Source organism: Arachis hypogaea, chromosome 18 (genome assembly GCF_003086295.3).
Source record: "Arachis hypogaea cultivar Tifrunner chromosome 18, arahy.Tifrunner.gnm2.J5K5, whole genome shotgun sequence".
Taxonomy (NCBI): Eukaryota; Viridiplantae; Streptophyta; class Magnoliopsida; order Fabales; family Fabaceae; genus Arachis; species Arachis hypogaea.
This window is the reverse complement of record NC_092053.1, coordinates 63,354,577-63,379,566: the sequence shown is the minus strand read 5'-3', so window position 1 is coordinate 63,379,566 and position 24,990 is coordinate 63,354,577. Positions and strand designations below refer to the sequence as shown.

At 38.2% G+C, this 24,990-nt stretch overlaps 1 pseudogene; it reads left to right on the top strand.

Annotated features, from left to right (window-relative positions):
• LOC112770056 (uncharacterized) overlaps positions 1–24,460 on the top strand; it is a 61,648-nt pseudogene extending 37,188 nt beyond the window's left edge.
• Positions 24,461–24,990: the final 530 nt, after the last annotated feature.

Here is a 24,990-nt window from a genome sequence, read left to right as displayed (position 1 = left end):
CCCAATGTTATTTAACTATATCTAATTAGTTTCCATTGCTATTTTATGTTTTCTATAGGTTGATGATCATGAGAAGTCACAAAAACTACTGAAAAATCAAAAACAGAATGAGAAACAGCATTAAAAATAGCTCACCTTGGAGGAAGAGCTTACTGGCGTTTAAACGCCAGTAAGAAGCAACAAGCTGGCGTTTAACGCCAGAAAGAAGCATCAAGGTGGCGTTAAACGCCAGAAACAAGCACCAAGTTGGCATTCAACGCCAAGAAAGGGGAAAAGCTGGCATTTAACGCCAGAAACAAGCAGCAGTCTGGCGTTAAACGCCAGGATTGCATACTAAGGGCGTTTTGCATGCCTCAATAGAGCAGGGATGCTAAATCCTTGACCCCTCAGGATCTGTGGACCCCACAGGATCCCCACCTACCTCACTATTCCAATTCAAACCATTCCCCTCCCATACCCACCCATTCACACTTCTCCTTCTACTCCCTTCTATCTTCTTTTGCTCGAGGACGAGCAAACCTTTTAAGTTTGGTGTGGTAAAAGCATTGCTTTTTGTTTTTTCCATAACCATTTATGGCACCTAAGGCCGGAGAAACCTCTAGAATGAGGAAAGGGAAGGCAAAAGCTTTCACCTCTAAGTCATAAGAGATGGAGAGATTCATCTCAAGGGTCCATAGTTCAGTGGTAGAGCATTTGACTGCAGATCAAAGAGCTATGAGGGAGGAGCAACAAAGACAAGGAAGAGACATAGAGGAGCTCAAGAGCACCATTGGTTCTTCAAGAAGAGGAAGACGCCACCCTCACTAAGGTGGACCCGTTCCTTAATCTCCTTGTTCTTATTTCTCTGTTTTTCGTTTACCATGCTTTATGTTTATTTATGTTTGGGTCTTATTACATGATCACTAGTATCTAAGTGTCTATGTCTTAAAGATATGAATGTCCTATGAATCCATCACCTTTCTTAAATGAAAAATATTTTCTGAAAAAGAAAAAGAAGTACATGAATTTCGAATTTTAAAATAGTTTAATTATTTTGATGTGGTGGCAATACTTTTTGTTTTCTGAAAGAATGCTTGAACAGTGCATATGTCTTTTGAATTTGTTGTTTATGAATGTTAAAATTGTTGGCTCTTGAAAGAATGATGAAAAAGGAGAAATGTTATTTGATAATCTGAAAAATCATAAAAATGATTCTTGAAGCAAGAAAAAGCAGTGAAGAACAAAGCTTGCAGAAAAAAAAAGCGAAAAAAAAGAGAGTAAGAAAAAGAAAAAGCAAGCAGAAAAAGCCAAAAGCTCTTTAAACCAAAAGGCAAGAGAAAAAAGCCAATAGCCCTTAAAACCAAAAGGCAAGGGTAATAAAAAGGATCCAAAGCTTTGAGCATCAGTGAATAGGAGGGCCTAAAGGAATAAAATCCTGGCCTAAGCGGCTAAACCAAGCTGTCCCTAACCATGTGCTTGTGGCGTGAAGGTGTCAAGTGAAAACTTGAGACAGAGCGGTTAAAGTCGAGGTTCAAAGCAAAAACAAAGTGTGCTTAAGAATCCTGGACACCTCTAATTGGGGACTTTAGCAAAGCTGAGTCACAATCTGAAAAGGTTCACCCAGTTATGTGTCTGTGGCATGTATGTATCCAGTGGTAATACTGGAAAACAGAGTGCTTAGGGCCACGGCCAAGACTCAAAAAGTAGCTGTGTTCAAGAATCAACATACTGAACTAGGAGAATCAATAACACTATCTGAATTCTGAGTTCCTATAGATGCCAATCATTCTGAACTTCAAAGGATAAAGTGAGATACCAAAACTGTTCAGAAGCAAAAAGCTAATAGCCCCGCTCATCTAATTAAGACTGATCTTCATAGATGTTTTTGGAATTCATTGTATATTCTCTTCTTTTTATCCTACTTTGTTTTTAGTTACTTGGGGACAAGCAACAATTTAAGTTTGGTGTTGTGATGAGCGGATAATTTATACGCTTTTTGGCATTGTTTTTAGGTAGTTTTTAATATGCTTTAGTCACTTTTTATTATATTTTTATTATTTTTTAAATAAAAATCACATTTTTGGACTTTACTATGAGTTTGTGTATTTTTCTGTAATTTCAGGTATCTTCTGGCTGAAATTGAGGGAGCTAAGCAAAAATCTGATTCAGGCTGAAAAAGGACTGCAGATGCTATTGGATTATGACGTCCCTGCACTCAAAGTGGATTTTCTGGAGCTAAAGGAGTCCAAATAGCACGCTTTCAATTGCGTTCGAAAGTACACATCCAGGGCTTTCCAGTAATATATAATAGTCCATACTTTGCTCAAGGATAAATGATGTAAACTGGCGTTCAATGCCAGTTCCATGTTGCATTCTGGCGTTAAACGCCAGAAACAGGTTACAAGTTGGAGTTAAACACCAGAAACAGGTTACAACCTGACGTTTAACTCTGGAAACAGCTTAGGTACTTGTAAAGCTCAAGTCTCAGCCCCAGCACACACCAAGTGGGCCCCAGAAGTGGATTTCTGCACTATCTATCTTAGTTTACTCATTTTCTATAAACCTAGGTTACTAGTTTAGTATTTAAACAACTTTTAGAGATTTATTTTGCATCTCATGACATTTTAGATCTAAACTTTGTACTCTTTGATTGCATGAGTCTCTAAAATCCATTGTTGGGGGTGAGGAGCTCTGCTGTGTCTCGATGAATTAATGCAATTATTTCTGTTTTCTATTCAAACACGCTTGTTCCTATCTAAGATGTTCATTCGCACTTCAATTTGATAGATGTGATGATCCGTGACACTCATCACCATCCTCAACCTATGAACATGTGTCTGACAACCACCTCTGTTCTACCTTCGATTGAATGAGTATCTCTTGGATTCCTTAATCAGAATCTTCGTGGTATAAGCTAGAATCCATTGGCAGCATTCTTGAGAATCTGGAAAGTCTAAACCTTGTCTGTGGTATTTCGAGTAGGATTCAGGGATTGAATGACTGTGACGAGCTTCAGACTCACAAGGGTTGGGCGTAGTGAAAGACGCAAAAGGATTAATGGATCCTATTCCAGCATGAGTGAGAACCGACAGATGATTAGCCGTGCGGTGACAGCGCACCTGGACCATTTTCACTGAGAGGACGGATGGTAGCCGTTGACAACGGTGATCCACCAACACACAGCTTGCCATAGGAGGAACCTTGCGTGCGTGAAGAAGAAGACAGGGGGAAAGCAGAGATTCAGAAGACAAAGCATCTCCAAAACTGCAACATATTCTCCATTACTACATAATAAGTATTTAGTTCATGCTCTTTTATTTTTCGCAATCCAAACTGATAATTATAATTGATATCCTGACTAAGAATTACAAGATAACCATAGATTGCTTCAAGCCAACAATCTCCGTGGGATTCGACCCTTACTCACGTAAGGTATTACTTGGACGACCCAGTGCACTTGCTGGTTAGTGGTACGAGTTGTGAAAAGTGTGATTTACAATTCGTGCACCATCTATCCTATTGGCTCGTGATATCACTTGTCGGTTCAAAATGCTAACCCGATACATCCCCGGGATGTTGCCTTTCTGCCACGACAAGGGATATAGTGACCTGTTCACTCTTTCTTTATCTAGCTTACGCCCCGCGAGTTATAGTGCCCGGCACACTCTTTCGAGTTATAGTGCCCGAGTTCACTCTGGCAACAGAAAGGTTATGTGAGTGGGAGACTACCACAACCCTCACATCTCAACGTAGGCTGGAGACTGCCTTGGCCCCTATGCCAGCACCGCTACCTCGACAAGCGGGAGACTGCCACATCCCTTGCCAAAGGCGCATAGCAACTTTCCAAATTAATGCATGTCGCGTGAGCGGCAGACTGCCACAGCCCTCACATCCGAACATAGGCGGGAGACTGCCACAGCCCCTACAACGGTGAACAATGCATTCCACAACCACACACTCGAACTCATCATCAGTTTTCAATTTCTCAAATCAATTTTCTTTAAAATCCAAACCCATTATTTTTTATAACAATCTCCAAAAACGTCAGCAACTTCAAAGTCATACCAAAATGGAAATCTCTTTGAAAAGACTCAAAATCATTCACTCTTAAAATCAGTCGTGTAACTATTTTAAATCAGGGGTTATAAAATAACCATCATGGCAAAGTCTCAAGATTTTAAAGGGGAACCCACCAAAGTTCAATTTCTTAAATTCATTAAAGATCCATAAAAATCATTGCTTCCTATATTAAATCAACCAAATAAGGTTCCTAAATCAAATCAAAACCAAAGTCAATCCCAGTTTCATCCTTGAAACTAATTCTTTAACTTTTTCCAAAATGTCGCAAATGAAGTTATTCAATCAAGGTCCAATTTCCTTTAAAATCACTAAAAGCTCCTCTGAACGAAATCCTTAAGTCCAACTAAAAACAAAAGCCCTTTTTTATATTTAAAATCCATATTCGAACATAATACTTTTCTTCAGTGATTTAAAATCGCAAAGTAAGTCTTTTCTAAATAACTGGAACTCAGGACATATAGTTTTCTTAAATAAATTCAACTCGAAAACATAACTATTTCTTAATAAATCAAATAATACAATTTCTCAATTCCAAACCTTTCTAAATAACCTTTGAAACAAAGTCTCAGATTTTTTATAGGAATTTCGACAGCACCTCCCCTAAAACTTGGACTTTTCCACCCTTTTTGAGTCCCAACCAAACCATTCTGTAACCCTTTTTAACGGGCCCAAAATCAAATCAGTTCAAAAGCAAGCTAAATGCAACCTTTCATATCATTTTCATATCTCAAGGAAACCGATTCAAAATCAAATCATTATCAATTGATCAAACTCATTTCCAGAACTTTAAAGAGACAATTCAGCAACAGTCCATTTATCAAAACCAAACAATAATCCAATCAAACATATAATCAGATTCATCCAATAAGACTTATACAATCACTAAAAGTATATATTTCTCACATTTATATCCATTTATAACAATTCCAAAATATAAACATAAGTTCTTAGAAAAACACTTCTACCTGACAAATCAAAACCACAACCCAAATGCGTCAACGCAACCTTTTCTCTCAACCCGAAATCAACGGCAGCCGCAACCTCAAATTCGTTAACCAAACACAATAGAATACTAACGCGAGAATTTTTCAAAACATAATTACTTACTGAAATAACAAAACAAAGCAGCTGCAACTCCGAATCGACCTGGTAGTAGCTCCGACAATAACTTCAAGCGATTGCAGCGAGCAAAAACCCCGGTGACAGCGACTGTAACAATCACACCGCGTCAATAATCTTTCCGGAATCCAAAAGAACGGAAACCAAACTTAAAACCCCTTACTGCCAGTGGTCATCGGCGATGGCAACGGGGTTTCGAACGGCAGAGGAGGTGTAGAGCTTGGCGGTGCACCTCCATCAGCAGCGACAGGGCTCGCGACAGCAGCAGGGTGCAGAGGCAGTGGCATAGGATATTAATTTGAACTCTAATTAAATCCTTAAAAATGGTTTTAAAATATTATTTGTTGTACCAAAATACTAATTAATTTAAAATCAAATACTTTAATTGAAATTATAAGATAATAAAAATTAATTTCTTTTATTTTTAAACTTAAAATATTGAATTATAAAAATATCAACTATTTAAATTAAATCATATAAAATTTTTATTATTTTATAACTACTAACGTTAAATTTAAATATAGAAAGTAACTTAATAATTATAAAATTAAATAAGGATATTAATTTATTTCAAATTTAATTAATTAAAATTTATTTTAATTATTTTTAATAAAGTAATTTTTAAAATTAAAATCACAAATAAATAATTAAATTTAAAATTAATTTATAGTAAACCTTTTCAAAAGTTTTAGGTTTTATAGGATGAGCCTGATCCTCTGATTTATGGCCGTAGTTGTAGAAATACTTAGAAGACGATGTCTAGTCAAACTTTTACTGAAAATAAAACTGGTTTGCACTCAGATGAAAAGCATGAATACAGATTGTGCCACAAAAGGGACAAACTTTTCGTTAAACTTAATCCCAAAGATAGCTGGTGGCATGAATAATTTCGAGCCATCTGTCGATCATATTGTTGATATGAATCCAACACAAGCAAGAGCGAGATGAATACATGATGGGTTACAATGTTACATGATACTTAGCAATATTAGCAACTTTGTTAGGAGTAGTAGTTAAAATAAAATAAACAAATAAAGTATTAATATATTTTTAATTAAATTTTGACTTATTTCAATATAAATTTTTTGTCATGATTTTAACCTTAGATGAATTCGTATTTTTATTGTATGTTATGCGAATATTTAGGTATTATTTTAGAAAGGATGAGATATATCCTTGCTTCCATTTAGTAGAGAACTGAAAATTGTATCTTTACTAGTGCAATGATCAATTGCGATACATAATTCTTTTTGAGAGATTCTCACTTACCATATATTCCCTTAAAAAAATTATTTATATTATTATTTAGTATTTACTTCGAAAAATAATTATTTATATGATTAACTATTATTTATTTTGGAAAATAATTATGTTCATAATTAATTATTATTCACTTCAAAAAATAATTATCTATATGATTAATTATTATTTACTTTGAAAAAATAATATTAATATTAAATAAAATGTCATAAAAGATAAATAATAGAGAATTTCACTAGTTAAACTTACAGATTATTTGTAGACCTAAACATAAGGGAGGATTGAACTTTAAAGATTTAAAAGCCTTCAATATTACAATGTTCGCAAAACAAGGCTGGAAACTTCTCAATAGATCCAATTCATTAATTAACAAGGTGTACAGAAACAAGTACTATAGGTTCACTAATTTTCTGAGAGCAGATATCAAAAATAATCCATCATGGGGTTGGAAGAGCGTCTTTGAAAAAAGGGTTTTAAAAAGTGACAAAAAATAGATTTAGAAATTTATTTAATAAAAAATTGATTGACAATAATAATATTTTTCTCAATTTAAAGATTGTTACTTGTTTTAAAGATTAATAATTTAATTATTTATATAAGATAATTTTTTACTCTATTTTTTAAAATGCAACTACTTAAAATGCAATTACGAATTATGTTTATAACTTATTTTTTGAACATGGCCTTGGGCTAGAGAACTGACCCGGCTAAACAGACAGAACCTATTCGCCCTGCAACCCAACCCACTTGAAGCCCGACCCTACTGGATCCTAGTCCTGTCTTCTTCGATTTCTTCTTTCAGGGATCTCCCATTGTTACTAGAGCTTCCTTTAAAATACTTGAGACTTGGTGCATGGACCTGAGGCCGAGATCCACCTTCCTCGATGCCGTTGTCAACCCAAATATGGAGGTTTTCCTTTTGAATTAGGCCGCCGCACTGTGCCGAAGATGCGCCTCTCTGAAAAAGTGAATCACTACTCCTCGCCATCAATGTCGGGTCCTATACCTGTAACTCGTTTCCTCCCGCCATACGCCATACCTCGAACCACTCTGCTTTCCTTGGGCTGCATTTGGGTCTGCCCTGAAGCTCCTAGTGTTTCTGTAATGTGATAGTCCCTGCCACTCCTCTGCCTCCACACCTTCCGCGAAGCAGTAAGTCCCTCGGCGCCCCCACCTCAGTCCCTGTTTGCTATGTCGATTATTTTCTTGTGGATATCGTTGTTAGGCTGGTGCATTGCTGTGGGTCAAAACCGTTCCTTCCCTTCAGCTTCTTGCCTGTCTTGGATTTTCGTTTCCACCCTCCTAGGTAACCCCTCTTCTATTTGAACTCCTTGATGACTAGTTGAAACTAAAACCTTGTTGACTTGATTCTATATACATTGATTATGCTGAAGTGTTGCGAATCTTGCTTTTGTTTTGATTGTATTCCTGACTTGAATAGGTGGGTTAATTGTCCATTGTCTCCATAGTTCATTCCCGGCTGCCATCGCCACCAGTTGGTAAGCTAATTTGTTGCCTTCCCTTGGAGTCCAGGTAGCTCCCACATCTAGAGCCTCATCTAGCAGTTGGAGAATGTCTCAGATGATTGCATCTGCTCCTGCTATAGGCATTTTTGCCTTAATTGCTTGAACCAGAGGTAAGCAACTCTGTTTCAATTATAACTTATAACCATGATGTTATGATTACTGGTCCAATAAAGGAGCCGAATTTATATTCATTGTTGGAGGCATATAAATGAGCCCACCAATATTGACAACAAAAATATAATATAATAGAGCCAACTAGTTATTTACCAAAATAAATTTCCTAAACACTAAACGGTATTTGCAATGTAATTGGCTCTCCAACTAACTACCTCCCATCAGCCAATTCAACAAGTTGCAAAATTTTCTCTAAACTTCTCTCCCTGAGTTTATATCTATACGCTATATAAATTTTATTTTTTTATTCTTTATTGCATTTATACTCACATTATAATTTTATTTATTTTTGTATCTCTTATACAATTATAGTGGAGAATTAAAATTGTCTATTGAAGTTATCATTTATATAAATTTTTTATGTATTATACAAAAATAATTCCTTTGTGTATTATACAAAAATAATTAATAAAAATGTAAAATTTCGTGGTTGGAGAGATTTGGTCTCTCATCAATCTCTGTCAGATGAGTCCGAAGGTGAAGCGTGAAGAACTTGGAGAAGAGAGTGAGAGAAAGATGAACAGAGGAGAAAGGTTAAAGTGAAGAAGAAACTGCTAGTGAATTAGAATTTGGATAATTAGAATCTGCAGAAAAAGAGAATAAAAGAAGATGAAAAAGAGGGATTTTGGCAAAGATGAAAGTTGTGTTTATTTATCATCTATTTCTGCATTACATGCTTATCTTTATATAGTTACGCAAGAGCTAATTAACTTAATCTGCCTAACTAACTTTGCTAGCTGGAAACTCTAACTGACTATACTAATAGCAGCAATTAACTAACTAATTCTAAGTCTGTTATATCAGGTTACAGCCTCCCTTAAACTAGGACTATGAATATCCAAAATGCCTAATTTGGAAATGTTGCTTGAGAAGGGACCAGGGGCTAAGGCCTTACTAAGGAAGTTAGCCAACTGGTTCGATGAAGAAACCGGCATGAGATGTGTAAGACCTGAGAGGTGTTGGTTTCGAGCAGTGTGGCAATCAACCTCGATGTGCTTAGTACTCTCGTGGAAGATAAGATTAGTGGCAATGTGGATGGCTGATCTATTGTCACAGAAAAGTGTGATAGGCTCTGTCTGTGGCATCCCCAAATCATTCATGATGTAAGATAGCCATTGAGCTTGGCATGTTGCCAGGGCCAGAGCTCTGTACTCAGCTTCTGAGGATGACCTCGCAACAGTGTTCTATTTCTTGCTTTTCCAATTAATGAGTGACTTTCCAATATAGAAGCAATGGCCAGTGATAGATTTTTTGGAATCTGCACACGTTGCCCAGTATGAATCCGAGAATCCTGTGAGTTTAAGATCATTGGCAACCAGGAAGAACAGACCAACTGAGGGACATCCTTTTAAATATCACAGCACCCTGTGAGCAACTTGTAGGTGTACATCTATAGAATAATCAATAAACTGACTATGTCTTCCCATTGCATAAGCTAAATCTAGCCTTGTGTTGGTCAGGTACAAGAGTCTACCAACTAGTTGTCTCTATGGGGTTCGATCTTCTAATGCATTGCCGCTCTCCCTTGACAATTTTGATGCAGAAGTATAATCCATTGGAGTGCTAGCTGGCTTGCACTCTAAGAAGCCGAAGTATTTGAGGATGTCTAAGGCATACTTGCATTGACAAAGATGGATCCATTTTGATGAGCGGGCCACTTCCATGCCTTAGAAGTACTTCAAGTCCCCCAAATCTTTAATTTTGAATTTTTGATCAAGTAGCTGCTTGATTGAATCAATCTCAACAAGATCATTGCCTGTCAGGACCAAGTCGTCCACATGAACCATGATGATTGTAACCCTCTGAGCTGTGATTTTGGTGTACAGAGAATGATCCAATTCTGATTTGGAGAAACCAACCGAGCCCAATGTTTCAGTCAATATCAAATTTCACTGCCTACTAGCTTGCCGCATGCCGTAGAGCGATTTCTGCAATTTACACACTGAGTTCGCTGCTAGTTCAGATTGTTGAAGTCCTGGCAGAAGCCTCATATAGTCTTCATGTAGGTCACCGTGTAAGAAAGCAGTATTCACATCTAACTGCTTGATACGCCATTGTTTTGCAGCCGCCAAGGCTAAAACCACTCTCAAAGTTGACATTCGAACCACTAGGTTGAATGTGTCAATGAAGTCGACACCTTTAATTTGTGTGAAGCCCTTTGAAAACAACTTGGCTTTGTATCTTTCGATGGTTTCATCAGGGAGGAATTTAATCCTGAACACCCACTTGCAGCCTATAGCTTTCTTGCCATGAGGGAGTGTTGTAATTTGCCAAGTTTAATTCTTCTTCAAAGCCTCAAGTTCACTTTGTATAGCTTCTCTCTAGCGAGGGTGAGTAGCATCTTCCTCATAGTTACTAAGTACAACGTTTTCATCAACAGCCAAAGAAAAAACCTTGTGTTTTGGATTGAGTGCGAAATAGGATACCTGTAAAGAGGATGAGCAGAGCTAGAAACTGAATTGTTCACTTTACAATGATAGTCTTTGAGATAGGCTGGTAACCTTTTAATTCTTGTGGATTTTCTAAGTTCAAGTAGTTGTGGATTTTGATGCGATGGATGTGATGTAAGATTTTCTGTTTCTTCAGCAGTGTGAGCTGAATGTGCATGTTCATTTATGGTGTGATCAACAAATTCAGAATGCAAATTTGATAGTGTTTGAAAATTTTGATAGTTTTAATGATGTGCAAGTGGAACATGAGTTTGAGGCATGTGTGGTTGATGCAAACTAGGAGCAAATGAGTCAGTGTAATGAGAATCATAAGTGAAAGGATCAAAGTCGTAATTTTGCTATGAAATTTCAGTGTGACTGTGAAGATCAGAATCATGGGCACAATATGAAAAGTGATTCTCATAGAAAAAAACATCTCTAGATATGAAAATTCTTTTGGTTTTCACATCAATGAGTGTGAATCCTTTTGTTCCTTCTTTAAAACCGAGAAAAGAACATTTTTGTGCTCTTGGGTCTAATTTAGTTCTTCCATTTGTAAGAGTTGATGCATAGGCGGGACATCTAAAAACCTTTAAATTGGACAGATCAGGTATTTGGTTGAAAAAAAGCTCAAAAGGTGATTTGTCATTGAGAAATTGGCTTGGCAATATATTGATGATATGCACAGCATGCTTTACAGCAAAATTCGAAAAACATTTAGGCATAGATGAGTGGAATAGCAATGCTCTAGCCACCCTCAAAATGTGTTGGTGTTTTCTCTCCACTATCCCATTTCGCTGTGGAGATTCAACACATGAAGTGTGGTGCACAATGCCTTGGGATGCATAAAATGATTGCATAGTAAACTCAGGACCATTGTCAGTCCTTAGGCACTTGACAGTGTGATTGAATTGAGTTTGAACAAATTTTATAAAGGTTTTAACTAAGTCAAAAGTTTCTGACTTTGCTTTCATACAAAAAATCCAGGTGTATCTACTTTTGTCATCAACTATGGTAAAAAAATATTTGTGAGCATTAATGGAAGGGACCGAAATTGGTCCCAGATATCAAGATGAAGCAAATCAAAACAAGCATTAGATTCAGAATTGCTATAAGAGAAAGGTAAGTGTTTTTTCTTTGCTAAATGACAAGAGTTACATGGGTTTATTTGCTCATTACAATCAATGAAGGGATAAGTTTTCTGCATTACATGCAACATATTTGGAGGGATATGCCCTAATCTAGAATGCCAAAGTGCATTTATTTGAATTGATGGTGCAGTGCAAGTTGCAGTGCTATTATTGGTTGAAAGTGCTATTATAAAAGTGAGCGACAACTTTCCTGAATTATGCATGCTATGATTATTGTGTGTTGCAGAAACAAAATTAAAAGGTTGGCTATCCATTGTATAGAGACCGTCAGCACATTTAGCTACTCCAATCCTCTTCAAAGTAGCTTGGTCTTGAATCTCATAAATTTTATCATCAATTAAGATTTGACACTTCAATCCATCAGTCAATTTTAAAACAGAAATCAATTTGAATTCAAAAGTTGGAATGAATAGCACATTTGAAAGAAATAATTGATGAGAAAATCTAATGGTGCCAATGATGCAACTTTTCGTGTGGCTGCCATTAGGCATTCTAACAATTATAGGATTTACTTTGTAGTGTGAATAATAATCATTCATGTCAAAAGTAACATGATCAGTGGCCCCTGTGTCTATGACCCAGAATGGGGGATTTTGCAGTAACAAAGGATGAAATGTTACTACTGTATTTTAAAACAACAGTTTTACCTTGATTCATGGGAGTAGTGTTTGGAGGGTGTTGAACCTGGGTTGTGACTTGAGGTTGCTGTTGAGCCTCTTGTCCTTTGAGAAATTTGATAATTGCTTCCTTTTGGAGTGAATTGAGATCATAACTTGGCTCCTCAATAGCTTCCTTATGGCAATTGCCCAAACTAACTTGGTTGAGATCATCATTTCTCTTCTCAGCATGTGGGTCAGCAGTGGTAAAATTGATGCTACCAGTTTGTCGTTGCCGTAGATGGGGTGGCAAGCCATGCTTTTTGTAGCATGTATCAATGGTGTGTCCTTATTTGTCATTGAATGTGCATTGCATTCTAGTACCTCTGCCTCTATCATTTCCTTGGCATCTCCCTCTACCTCTGTCTCTCCCTCTATTTCTGTCATCAGTTGGTTGATAAGGAGGTACTGCTTTGTTAAAAAAGATCTTTGAATCTTGGCAATCATTGAATTGTCTTTCCTGTTGTGTCAGCATGGAGAAGGCAGTGTCTATATCAGGCATGGGAGTCATCACCATTAGTTGCGATCTGACAGCAGTATACTGGTCATTGAGACTTCTCAAAAATTTTTTTGTGTAATCCTCTCTTCTGAATTCTCGTATCACAGTCCACATGTGCATGATTGTTCACAATGAGTGCACTTTGGAATTGGCCTGAAATTATTCAAGTCTTCCCAAATTGATTGTAACTTCGTGTAGTAAGCAGTTATAGTAGCATCTCCTTGCCTGAGTTGGAAGAGCTCTTCTTGTAACTCAGCAACTCTGAACTTGTCACCTTGATAGTACCTCCGTTTCAATTCTTTCCACAAATATGAGGCGTTGTTGTTCCAAATTACAATTCCTGAGATTTTTGGGCTGAGGGACACAGTTATCCATGACACCAAATAGGTGTTGCACTTCTCCCAGGTTTCAAATAGTGGATCGAGTTCGTTCGGTTTTCAATAGATCCATTGATAAATTTCAACTTATTCTTTGATTTCAGAGCTAAAAGCATGCCTCGACTCCACGAAATATAATTGCTTATATTCAATTTAATAGGTATGAGAGGATTACCCAGACTTTCACTTAGATGGATGAAATAGGGGCTCGCTGGATCTTGCATCGGATTTACAGTAGTTCTTGCTACATTAGCTTGAATTGCAGAGATCTGACTCAAAAAATTTGCAATTGATTGTGCGTCCATAGGAATGGCTGGATTCGATTGATTAGTGGTCATCGTCGATTGAGGAATTGATGTAGATTCAAGAAATTGAGAAATTGAGAAAGAATTAGGTCTAACAGCTTCAAAACGAAAAGCAAGCAAAAGAGGAAGGTAATCGATGAATTCGATTTGGTTTTAGATTCAGATCTTTCACCCTCAGTCTCGTTGATCAGAGCTGTGATCTCTCCTCCACGCTCACCGCACCATGTGAAATTTCGTGGTTAGAGAAATTTGGGCTCTCATCAATCTCTGTCAGAGGAGTTCGAAGTGAAGGATGAAGAACTTGGAGAAGGGAATGAGAAAAAGATGAATAGAAAAGGAAGGTGCAAGTGAAGAAAAAGCTGTTAGTGAATTGGAATTTGGAGAATTGGAATCTGCAGAAAAAGAGAATTAGAGAAGATTAGAAAGAGGGATTTTGGTGAAGATGAAAGTTGTGTTCATTCATCATCTGTTTCTGTATTACATACTTATTTTTATATAGTTACACAAGAGCTAATTAATTTAATCTGTCTAACTAACTTTGCTAGCTGGCAACTCTAACTGACTATACTAACAGCAACAATTAACTAACTAATTCTAAATCTGTTATATCAGGTTACAAAAAAAAATAATTTAATAGGTACGAAGTATCTTATAAAGTACTAGTGTGTATATATATATATATATATATATATATATATATATATATTGCAATAGCCAAAACATTGAGATGAGAAGAAAATAGGTTTAGATTAATATAATTGCAAAATTAAAAGGTAATTCATTTGTGCAGAGGTATCAACATATTTATGTAAATGACATTACGTTTTAAAATTAGAAGAATCAAATTTTAATTTAATTTATGCATGCCAAAACTCAACTGAAATGATACACATGTTAATTAGGGTATTTGTGAATTGTGATAATAAGGTTGTTTAAAATTGTTTAATAGATGCTTAAATTATATCTTAGTTTATATCAAATTTATTTTTAAAAAATTAACTAAAGAGTAAATTATTGAAATGGTACTAAAAAATTTGTATCATTGATAAAAATAATTCTAAAAGATGTTAACGATAAATAAATTTTCGAAAAATTTAAAAATGGTACAAAAAAACAAAATATTAAATATATATTTTAAAAAAAGATTTTAGAGATCATATTTTGATACAAGATTTCGTAAGTATTACTAGAAAAATAACAACTTTTTATTCTTAAATTTCGATAATTTTATGCCAAATAAATTAAAAAAAAATTATTATGAATGACCTTTTTTTAAAAAAATAAAAAAAAAACTTTATAGATTAAATTTTGTTTTGCATTTTTTTGTGCACCGTCTAAGTCTTTATTTAAATTTTGCTAAAAAAATTCGAATCAAATATATAAATCGTTTGTTAAATATAAAATTTTTTTGTCACTTATAAAAAAGATAATATTTATTGATTATTTTTATTATATTATTTAATTGTTTAGAGAATATTTTATCAATCTTTTGAGTATGGCTTTTATAGGTAACTCTTTAACTGAATCATCCAATAGCTTCGTTTGGTGACTTGGGTCCCTACATCATCAAGGGGACGTCTGTGGTGGCCAAGGCTTTTGCGTGGCTAAGGTGACAGAATCAACACGGGAATAACACGTGGCAAGTTTGGACAAGTCTTGGGCGTCTGCTGATTTCCGTAATGACAAAAAATCGACTAATTAATCAAGGTAGATACGTGAATGAGTAAAACTAACATGATTAAGCATTATTTAATCTCTCTGGTAAAAATCATTGCATTGCTTAGCTATTTCAAAAATTAGAAAGATTGGTGCTAGAATAGAAACAAAATTTACGTTTTTTTTCAAATAATATTAAAAAATAGGTAAGGTTCTGCCAGGTGCATTGCTGTGGGTGGCTAAAAACTTGAATAAGAAACCGAAAGTTTCATATTGGGCTTCGTTGAGGAGATTGTTTGTCGGCAGCGATAGTCGATGTTGGGCCTGCACGTCACCGATAGGAGCAGTCGTGGTCTTCGTCCTTTGAGAAACGAGAAAGAAGGGTTCAAGGTCTAGCAGAGGCGTTGATATCGGAAGGAAGTCTGTGGCAGGAAACCACAACGACGTGTTGAGGTAGGCCTTGAAGGACTAGAGAAGAGACCGCCACTGCCCCACTAAAGACCTATTTTGGCGAGCGACGCCGCACTTTATCTCCATTGTTACCGCAGCTTACATTAATAACGTGAAGATTAAGGAACGACAAAATTTCATTTTTTCCAATAAAAACGAACCACGTATTCAACTCCTATTCAGTGGTCAACTCTTGGCTATTTTTGGCCTTCTTAGACTTAGCCACCCTAGAACTACCCTATCATCAAAGCAACAAAACTAAACTATTCAAGCAGAACCATTTTTTATCAAGAAAATACATTGTGTATTGACAAATAAAAATAAAAAAATCACTTAGAATCATGGTTGTAAGAACCGGATTGGACCAATCGGTTTGACCGGAAAATCGGTAAACTAGACCCCTAACTGATCCGGTTAATCAATATGATAGGACAAAGAATAGAATCGTAGAGAATCGGGTTAAATCGGCCAGTTCTGACAAAAATTAGAGAACCGGAGGTTTTTGTTCACTCGGCCGGTTCGGAAGTTTTTTTTTAATGAGTAAAGGACAAATAGGTCCCTGACCATTTTTTTTTTTCGGATATTTTCGTCCTCAACGAAGGGAAAATACATTCAACTCCCTCACCCCCGGAAAACATGGACATTTCAATCCTTCCGTTGAGTTCAGGCGTTTGAACTGGATGGAAAAGTCTGACCTGGCAAAGGTGACGCTGACCTGGCCGTTACGGAGGCCACATGGCAGGGATTAATTCGAAATAGGACATAAAAGTCCCTGCAACGAAAACGACGCCGTTTTTGTAACCTCTCCCAATCTTTCAAATTTCTCTGCCTTTTCTTCTTCCTTCGTCCTTTTTCCCTTCCATTCTTCTTCCTCGGCCCCTGCCTCCATCACTGTCGCACAGCCGCGCCTCCGTCAGCCACCATCAACGCCGGCGACCTCCTCCTTCTTCTCGCACAGGCACCGCTTCTAGCAATAACCCATCCGGTGAGGCGGATCCAAATTCCTGCGGCGAAGACACTGTCACCGGCCAGAATCGCAAGTTCTGTCCGCCGCCACTTACGCCGCGATCGCAGCAGAGTTCCAAGTCCCGGTCGAGCCTGCTGCCCCTCCAGCCGTTTCGATAGCCCGGCGGAGCCTCGATGAGTGGCCGCAGGCGAACTCTGATGACATTGGGAAGTGGTTGCCCCCACAGCCACCGTTGACCCCCGGTGGCGGCATGAGAGGTAACCCTGGTGAAAGGTTAAAACTTGATCTCTCCTCAATTCGGATGAACAATGATAGGAATTGCAATAATGGCAGTAATGGTAGTGGTAATAATAATAGTTGTAACAATAATGGTGTTAGTGAACTCTTGAAGAGGGATAGAATTGCATTTTTTGATAAGGAGTGTTCAAAGGTTGCTGAACATGTTTACCTTGGTAGTGATGCTGTTGCTAAGAATAGGGATATATTGAAACAGAATGGGATCACTCATATCTTGAACTGTGTTGGTTTTGTGTGCCCCGAGTATTTTAAGGCTGATTTTGTGTATAGAACATTATGGCTTCAGGATAGTCCTTCAGAGGATATTACTAGTATCTTGTATGATATGTTTGATTACTTTGAGGATGTTAGGGAACAAGGTGGTAGGGTGTTTGTGCACTGTTGTCAAGGTGTGTCTAGGTCTACTTCGTTGGTGATTGCATACCTCATGTGGAGGGAAGGACAGAGCTTTGATGATGCTTTTCAGTTGGTGAAGGCTGCAAGGGGTATTGCCGATCCGAATATGGGGTTTGCTTGCCAGTTGTTGCAGTGCCAGAAGAGGGTGCATGCAGTTCCTCTTAGTCCTACCTCTTTGCTTAGGATGTATAGGATGGCTCCACACTCGCCTTATGATCCTTTGCATCTCGTCCCCAAAATGTTAATGGATCCTTCGCCTTTCGCATTGGACTCTAGGGGAGCTTTTTTTGTACATATTCCCATTGCAATATTTGTTTGGATTGGTATGAAGTGTGATCCCATCATGGAAAGGGATGCTAGAGGTGCTGTTGGTCAGATTATTCGCTATGAGAAAGTGAAAGGACCTGTTAAAGTGATTAGGGAAGCTCATGAACCTGCTGACTTTTGGGAAGTTTTCTCAAGGTTCTTGCCTTTGATGGATAAATCTTACAGTAAAGTAGAAAGTTTCAAATCAAGTACTAAGGTTCAGCCTGGTGAGAGGAAAGTGCGGAGTCTATGATGTTGATTATGAAGTTTTCCAAAAAGCTATTATTGGAGGTTTTATGCCACCATTTCCATCATCAGAGGATTAACATGAAACCCATCTTCCTGCAAGAGAGAGTAGTTGGAGTGCCTTAAGGCGTAAAGTTTCCTCTTCTCATATGAAGGAGATTGTCATAGCCCCTAAGTCATCCCTCCCAAGGGTTTATTCCGATTCCATGTTGTGTATTCATTCAACAAAAACTTCATCTCCATCCTCATCATCTATATCATCATCTTCGCCCTCGTATATCTCTCTAGATTCTGTTTCTTCGCCCTCGTATATCTCACCTTGGAAGGAGGGTGAGAAGAGAGAGAGACTAATAAGAGTAAGAGAGTGAGAAAGGGAAGAAGACGCGAGAAAAGAGGAAGGAGGAGGTCGCCGGCGTTAATGGTGGCTGACAGAGGCGCGGCTGTGCGGCGGTGATGGAGGCAGGGTCCGAGGAAGAAGAATGGAAGGGAAAAAGGACGTAGGAAGAAGAAAAGGGCAGAGATTGGGGGAGGTTACAAAAACGGTGTCGTTTTCCTTGTGGGGACTTATATGTTCTGTTTCGAATTAATCTCTGCCACGTGGCCTCCGTAACAGCCAGGTTAGCGTCACCTTTGCCAGGTCAGACTTTTCCGTCCAGTCCAAACGCCTGAACTCAACGGAAGGATTGAAATGTCCACGTTTTTCGGAAGTGAGGGACTTGAATGTATTTTTCCTTCGTTGAGGACGAAAATGTTTGCGAAAGAAAAGGTTATGGACCTATTGTGAGAAGCTTAATAGGGGGTAGAGGAATTCATTGGTTTAAGCTTCATTTGGCTAGAAAAGGAGGAGATATTAAGTCATGTCGAAAGGTGCCAACTGCAGTGAGACACCAATTCCATCAAAGCATTGAAGAGCTTCGGAGCAAGAAAAGAAAATCTCAAGAACAATATGCAGAAAGTTATAATGCTTGTGATGAAGTTTAAAGAGAATTTGACGAGATCGAACGTAATGAGATGCAACAACAACAAAAATCCAGAGTTCCAGCACCTAGCTCTAGAAAAGGAAAACAAATGAAAGGATTACAATCCTATTTTCCATCAGCAACAACACCCGGAGCTCAAGCAACTATCAAAAGTGTTCTTCAAAGCAAAGAAATTGTGGAGAAGTATGATATTGCTATTGCAAAATAGATGATGGATGCCTCAGTTCTATTTAATGCGGTTAGTTCAGCTTATTATCAGCCAATGATTGATGCTATTGCAAGCATGGGTGCAGGGTATAAAGGGAAAAATTATCCAAGAGTCCGTGGGTATTTGTTGAGTAAATTGGTTGAGGATGTGAGGAAAATGATTGATGGTTATTATAAGATTTGGAAACAAACTGGATGTACTATCATGGCCGATGGATGGACTAATCGTTGTAGGTGTACTTTGATTAATTTTTTAGTTTATTGTCCTAAAGGAACTTAATAAACCCCAATTTTAGGGTTTATCTTGTGTTGAATTTGGTGGGTTTTATCAATGTTTTTCACACTTGTTCATATAAATTGCATGTTTTTTTTATTCCTTCTTAATTATGCCCCATAGTTTAAAACTTGCTTCTTTAACCTTAAAAATGCTAAATTTTAATCCTCTCCTATTACCATTCGATGCCGTGATATGCTTGTTAAGTGATTTCAGGATCTATAGGGCAAGAATGGCTTAGAAAATGGAAAGGAAGCATGCAAAAATGGAAGGAGCATGAAGAATAGAGATTTGGAAAGCTGACCCCGACGCGCACGCGTAGCATGACGCGTACGCGTGAAAATTGCGAAATTTGGCTGATGCGCATGCATGACCCTCCGCGTGTGTGTGGCTTGTGAAGAGCTCAGGCGAAGCGCATGCGTGACCGACGCATACGTGTGACGCTCAGCACGTGACTCATTTATGGAAAACGTGGCTGGCGATTTCTGAGAAGCTCCAGGCCCAAATCCAATTGGATTTTGAATGGGGAAAGGCCAAGAGTTGATGGGAGAAAGGAGGCAAGGAAGCATACACATACTAGGCATAATTTTAGCTAGTTTTTGGTCCTTTGTTTCTAGAGAGAGAAACTCTTGCTTCTCTATAGGCTTAGTGTTTTTTGATCATTTGCATTGTTGAATTTCTGAATTGGAGTTGTTGATTTTAGTTTTCTTGTTCTAACTCTAGTTTTTCTAGTTATAATTTTGCTTAGATCTTGTGTTAGTATTGTGTTCTTCTCCTAGTTCTTCTTTCATTTTCCTTTTTATTAACCTTGTCGATTTTGAACTTTCATTAATGCATTGATGTTTACATGCTCTATAATTTTAGTTGGGTTGATATTATTGTTAATTGTTAGTTGGTAGTTTCAATTTCTCTTTGATTTTGCAATTTGGTTATATCTTTAGTTATTGCCTACCAAGTGTTTGACAAAATGTTTTTATTAATTATGGAGTAGTTTTCTATACTCTTGGCCTAGGCTAAGGGAATTGACTGATCTTGAGTCAATGGGTCTAAGTGGATTGATGATTTGGGAACCCTTTTTGGTCAATTTGATATCCATTAACACTAACCCACTACTAAGTTCATTAGTAGATAGGTTGGGACTTATGGATTGATGTTGATCAAGCCTATTTGACATACTTCAAGCATATAAGTAGACTTGATAGGATTGGTCCCTCGTAATTGTCAATATATGGTTAGTGGACACGGATGGAGATCTCAATTTCTATGCCTTAGCCAAGTGTGCTTTTGCCATTCATACATGAAAATCCAAAATTCTAATTACTCAATTCTTGCTCTAGTTGCTTTTATTTGTTTATTTAGTTCTAGAATAGAATTAGATTTATACATTGTCTTCTTAGATCATCATTTACTTAACTTTTACATTAATTGTCTTGAATTAATTTCTTGCAATTTAAGATTCTTGCTTGTTAAGTTTTGTTAAGTTTAAATTCTTGCTTAAATGTCTTTCAACCCTGGAATTCTAGCTGACTTTGATACACATACTTGCCCATTCTCTTGAGGACGACCCAGGAGTAATACTCTCGGTTAATTTTTATTGGGGTTAAACTTGTGACAACCATATTAAACTTTGATTGAGAGTTAGTTGTCGGTTTGGAACTATACTACTAAGTGATTTTCATTGAAAATTTCTAGACCGATGATTAGCTCGACATCAAGTTTTTGGCGCCGTTGTCGGGGAATGGTTGCAATATGTGCCTTAATGTTGGTTATGTTAATATGTGGATATTGTGAATAGTTCACTTGTTTTAGTTAGGTTGTTTTTATTCTAGGTCTTTTTAATGCATGAGCTTATGGTTTCTGTTCCGTGGGTTACCTGAAACTGTAGGTCGATCTCGGACGAGATCTTCTGTGCTGATCAGAGATGACATGTCCGGCTTTGAGTGGCGGCCGGAGCTATCGTATCTGACTTGTTGAGCTTGGCTGCACTGCTGATCCTTCGTTACCAGATGGTGGGAGGTACCTGCAAGGGACTCCGATGCTTAAGTTAGCAAGGGTATTAAGCAGGTTTTTAGTAGAATCAGAGTATGAGTTATACCTGGGTGCTCTAGTGTATTTATAATGGTATGGAGTGACCTTTTTAGATAAGATAAATTAGTTATCTTATCTTATCTTTATCTTTGAGTGAGGTCATCTTATCTTCAAGGGGACCTCCCTTATCTCTATAGGCTTGGGATGCCTTTGGATTTGGGTCGTGTTCCTCTATCTGGGCCCTTTATTGGGCTTTCCTGGCAATTTGGCCGAGCTCTTTTAAAAGAGGTCGGATAGTCTGACCTAAAGAGGTCGGTCGCTTTGTTGCTAAACATCCCGGGTCGGATAACTCGACCCAGGATATGAACAGTGCCCCTGCTCGAGCTCGGTCTTTCTTTCTGAGGTCGAGTCTTAGTTTTAGGACTTCGATCCTTCTCTGGTGAAGCCGAACTCGAGCATTTTATCGACTTCATCTTTGTAGAGTTCTCCTTTTTTGAATACGGAACGTTTTCTTTTGCTTCTTTTTAAAAGCGCGTGCTTTTGTATTAGCGCTCTTAGCCTTGGGAATATGCGAGGGTTTAATACCCTCATTAATTGGTTTTTAATTGCCCCGTTTCTCTTAGCCTCTCTATTTTGAATTTTCACACTCAGAAAAATGGTTTCTCTTCTCCGTAACTTCCCATTTCTTTCTCTCTTTCTGTTTTCGCCTGGAGTTTGCAGTTTTCGCGTTTCTCCCTGTGACATTGCTTGGTTATTGTTAGTGCTTTTTTTGGCTGCGGAAGGGCGATTTCGGCTTCCATTTCCCATCTTCAACTTTCTTTCGAAGCTTTCTGCTTTTTCCAAGTTGGTTTTTCCTTACTTTCTTTGTCGCTTGCGTTATGTCATTTCTGTTTTTGGCTTTTTGGAAAGTTTGAACCTTTTGTATCACCGTGCATCTGCTTGTTTACTGTTGTGGGGTTTTTCTTGCTTTTGAAATGGTCCTTCTGTACTCTAGGGTTCATACCGTTTATTTTTTCTTCTTTTACGAATTGCATGAACCTGCTTTCTTTCTCAAAAGATATCTCCTTTTGATGTTTTTCACCTATGTTGATAGTTTTCTTTGCTGGTGAATTTTGTAGAAGATAACGATGCTTTTTATTTTCCCAAAAAAGATTGTGTCTTTGATACCTTCTTCTTGATACGTTTTGTTATTTGGTTGCTTCGTTTGTTGACTATGACTGAGACTGTGGGTCTTGGAGGGTAGTTATTTTGATGGCTCATGGTTTTCTATTTAGAGTATCGTCTTAGTTGAAAAAGGATCGTTATCTTCCTGTATCGAGGTGTAGGCATGTAGGTTTTCCTGAGTCCTTGTTCTGTAACTGCCTCCAAAGGATGCCCCTGGATCTTTGGTGTGGGTCCTGGGGTTTCCTTTTGTTGCTTGTACTGCGCTAGATTATGTTGGCCGAATTGTTTTGATTTCATCCGAGATGTTTTTTAGTAATCCAATCTTCTTTTCTTATTTGTATGACTAGTTGGCCATGTCTTCTTGTAAAAATATTATAGAGACATCTTCTAAGGTTCCTGAGGGGATGTCCGATTGGTTGGACTCCCTTGTTTTAATGTGTGTTTCTGTGGTGAATGCTGAGTTCTGTATGGAGCTTAGGAAACATCACCGCCTCTGTAAGAGTAGAGATCAGGAAAGGAATTATGAATTGGTAGCACCTGATTCCAAGGAGAGGGTTTGCTTCCCTGCTCTGACCCAGGGGGAGCGCCCTTTCTTTTATGCTTACGACTATTTTTTCAGCCAGTTGGATGTAACCTTTCCCTTCACTTCTTTTGAGACCGATTTATTGTGGTCGTGTAATGTAGCTCCGTCTCAGATCCATCCGAACTCCTGGGGCTTTATCAAGATTTTTCAGCTTCTTTGCCAAGAGCTGGACGTTACTCCTTCTCAAACTTTTTTTCTTCATTTATTTGTTTTAACTAAGCCTGTAATTTCTTCAAAAAAGAAAGCCTCATGGGTTTCTTTTAGATCTGCACAAGGGTATAAGGTTTTTGCCATGTATGACGAGTCCTTTAGGGACTTCAAGAATTAGTTTTTCAAGGTCCGAGCAGTTGAGGGAGCTCGGCCCTTTTTTCTGGAAGCGAATGATGAGCCAGCCTTCCCCTTGTGTTGGCAGCAGAATGTAGTGGTATCCCGTTATACGTGGGAGATGCTTGACGAAATTGAGCAGACTTTTGTAATTGTTTTGGAGGACATTTGGGGGGAACCTCCTCATTTGGACACTAAAAAATCTTTGGGGGACCCATCCTTTGTCCGAACTGCATTGGGTATTTACTTGATATGTTTTGTTTCTTTTTTTTGCTGCCTTCTTCTTTTTCTGGTTTGTAAAACTGTTGATTTTCATTTTTCAGAGATGGCCAAGAATAATGAATCGATGAAGGCTTTCAAGAAAGCGAGAAAGGCTACTGTGGCTCAGAACATCTCGACCAGGGTGGATGGGGAAGGATCCTCTCAGGTTCTGCTGAAGCCATCTGTGCTGAGCTCGCCTGGACCGAGGAGAACGATCCCTACTCCTCGAGTCTGTGTAGTTGATCCTTTGCCATCCTCTACCACTGTTTCTTACCCTCCGGTCGTTCCTCCTTCCAAAAGACCTCGAACTGTTGAACCCTTCAATCTGGATGCGCCTGATTTCGACGCTGTTGGGTTTGTCGACCAGCAGATCGGTCCTTATGGTGCCCTCCCTATAGATGATGTATCTCTTCTTCGCCATTTAGATTTTATAACTCGGAGTAGCATTAAGATGGTACATATGGGAGCTGCCCTGTACAGAACTGCCCAAGATCTTCCACTTCATGCCACCAAAGCCTTCATGGAGGAGGCTAAGCAGGAGTTTGACCGAATAAAGGGTTTGAAGGAGGAGCTTGAAGTGAAAGTGACCAAGTTGGGGAAGGAATTGGAGGGTGAAAAGGCTAGTTCTGTTGCTTTGGTGGCTTCGGTGAAGTTGGTTGAAGACACGGCATTGAGGCATAAGAAAAGTTATGTCACGACCTACAAGGAAGTGATGCGTCTCAGGGAGGAGTTGGAGTCTGCCCGGGCTTATTATGCCGAGCTCTAGGGTCACCTTATAGGCAGCATAAATGCTGCTTATGAGAACTTGAAGGAGCAGGTTCGGGTTCTTGCCCCCAAACTTGACCTTACTCTCTTCAGCCTAGACAATGTTGTAAAGGATGGCAGAATTGTCCCTGACGACCCTGATGACGATGATGTTGAACCTCCTCCTGTGCCTGCCACCAAGACCTCTGTTATGCCGACTTCTTCAGTTCCTTCAGTTGAGGCCAATCACCCCGAGTCAGAACCTGATTGTCAAATCTTGCACCGGGATGATGGGACTGTGGATGCGGTGCCTCTTCAGACTCGTCCTCCTTCACCCCGTGTTGATGCTGCTAAGAAGCCTTTGGATCCTCAATGATTTTTCTGGATGTTTGTGTGGATAGCCCAGCTTGTGAGCTTTTGAACTCTTTATATTTTGTAAATGGTGGTTCTGGATTTGCTACTTTCCTAGTTGCTTGTTTAGCAACTTTATTTTGAAAAACAAAGTAGTTTCCAAGCTTTTGGGGCTGGTTTTGGTAGCCTCTTTGAGCATGT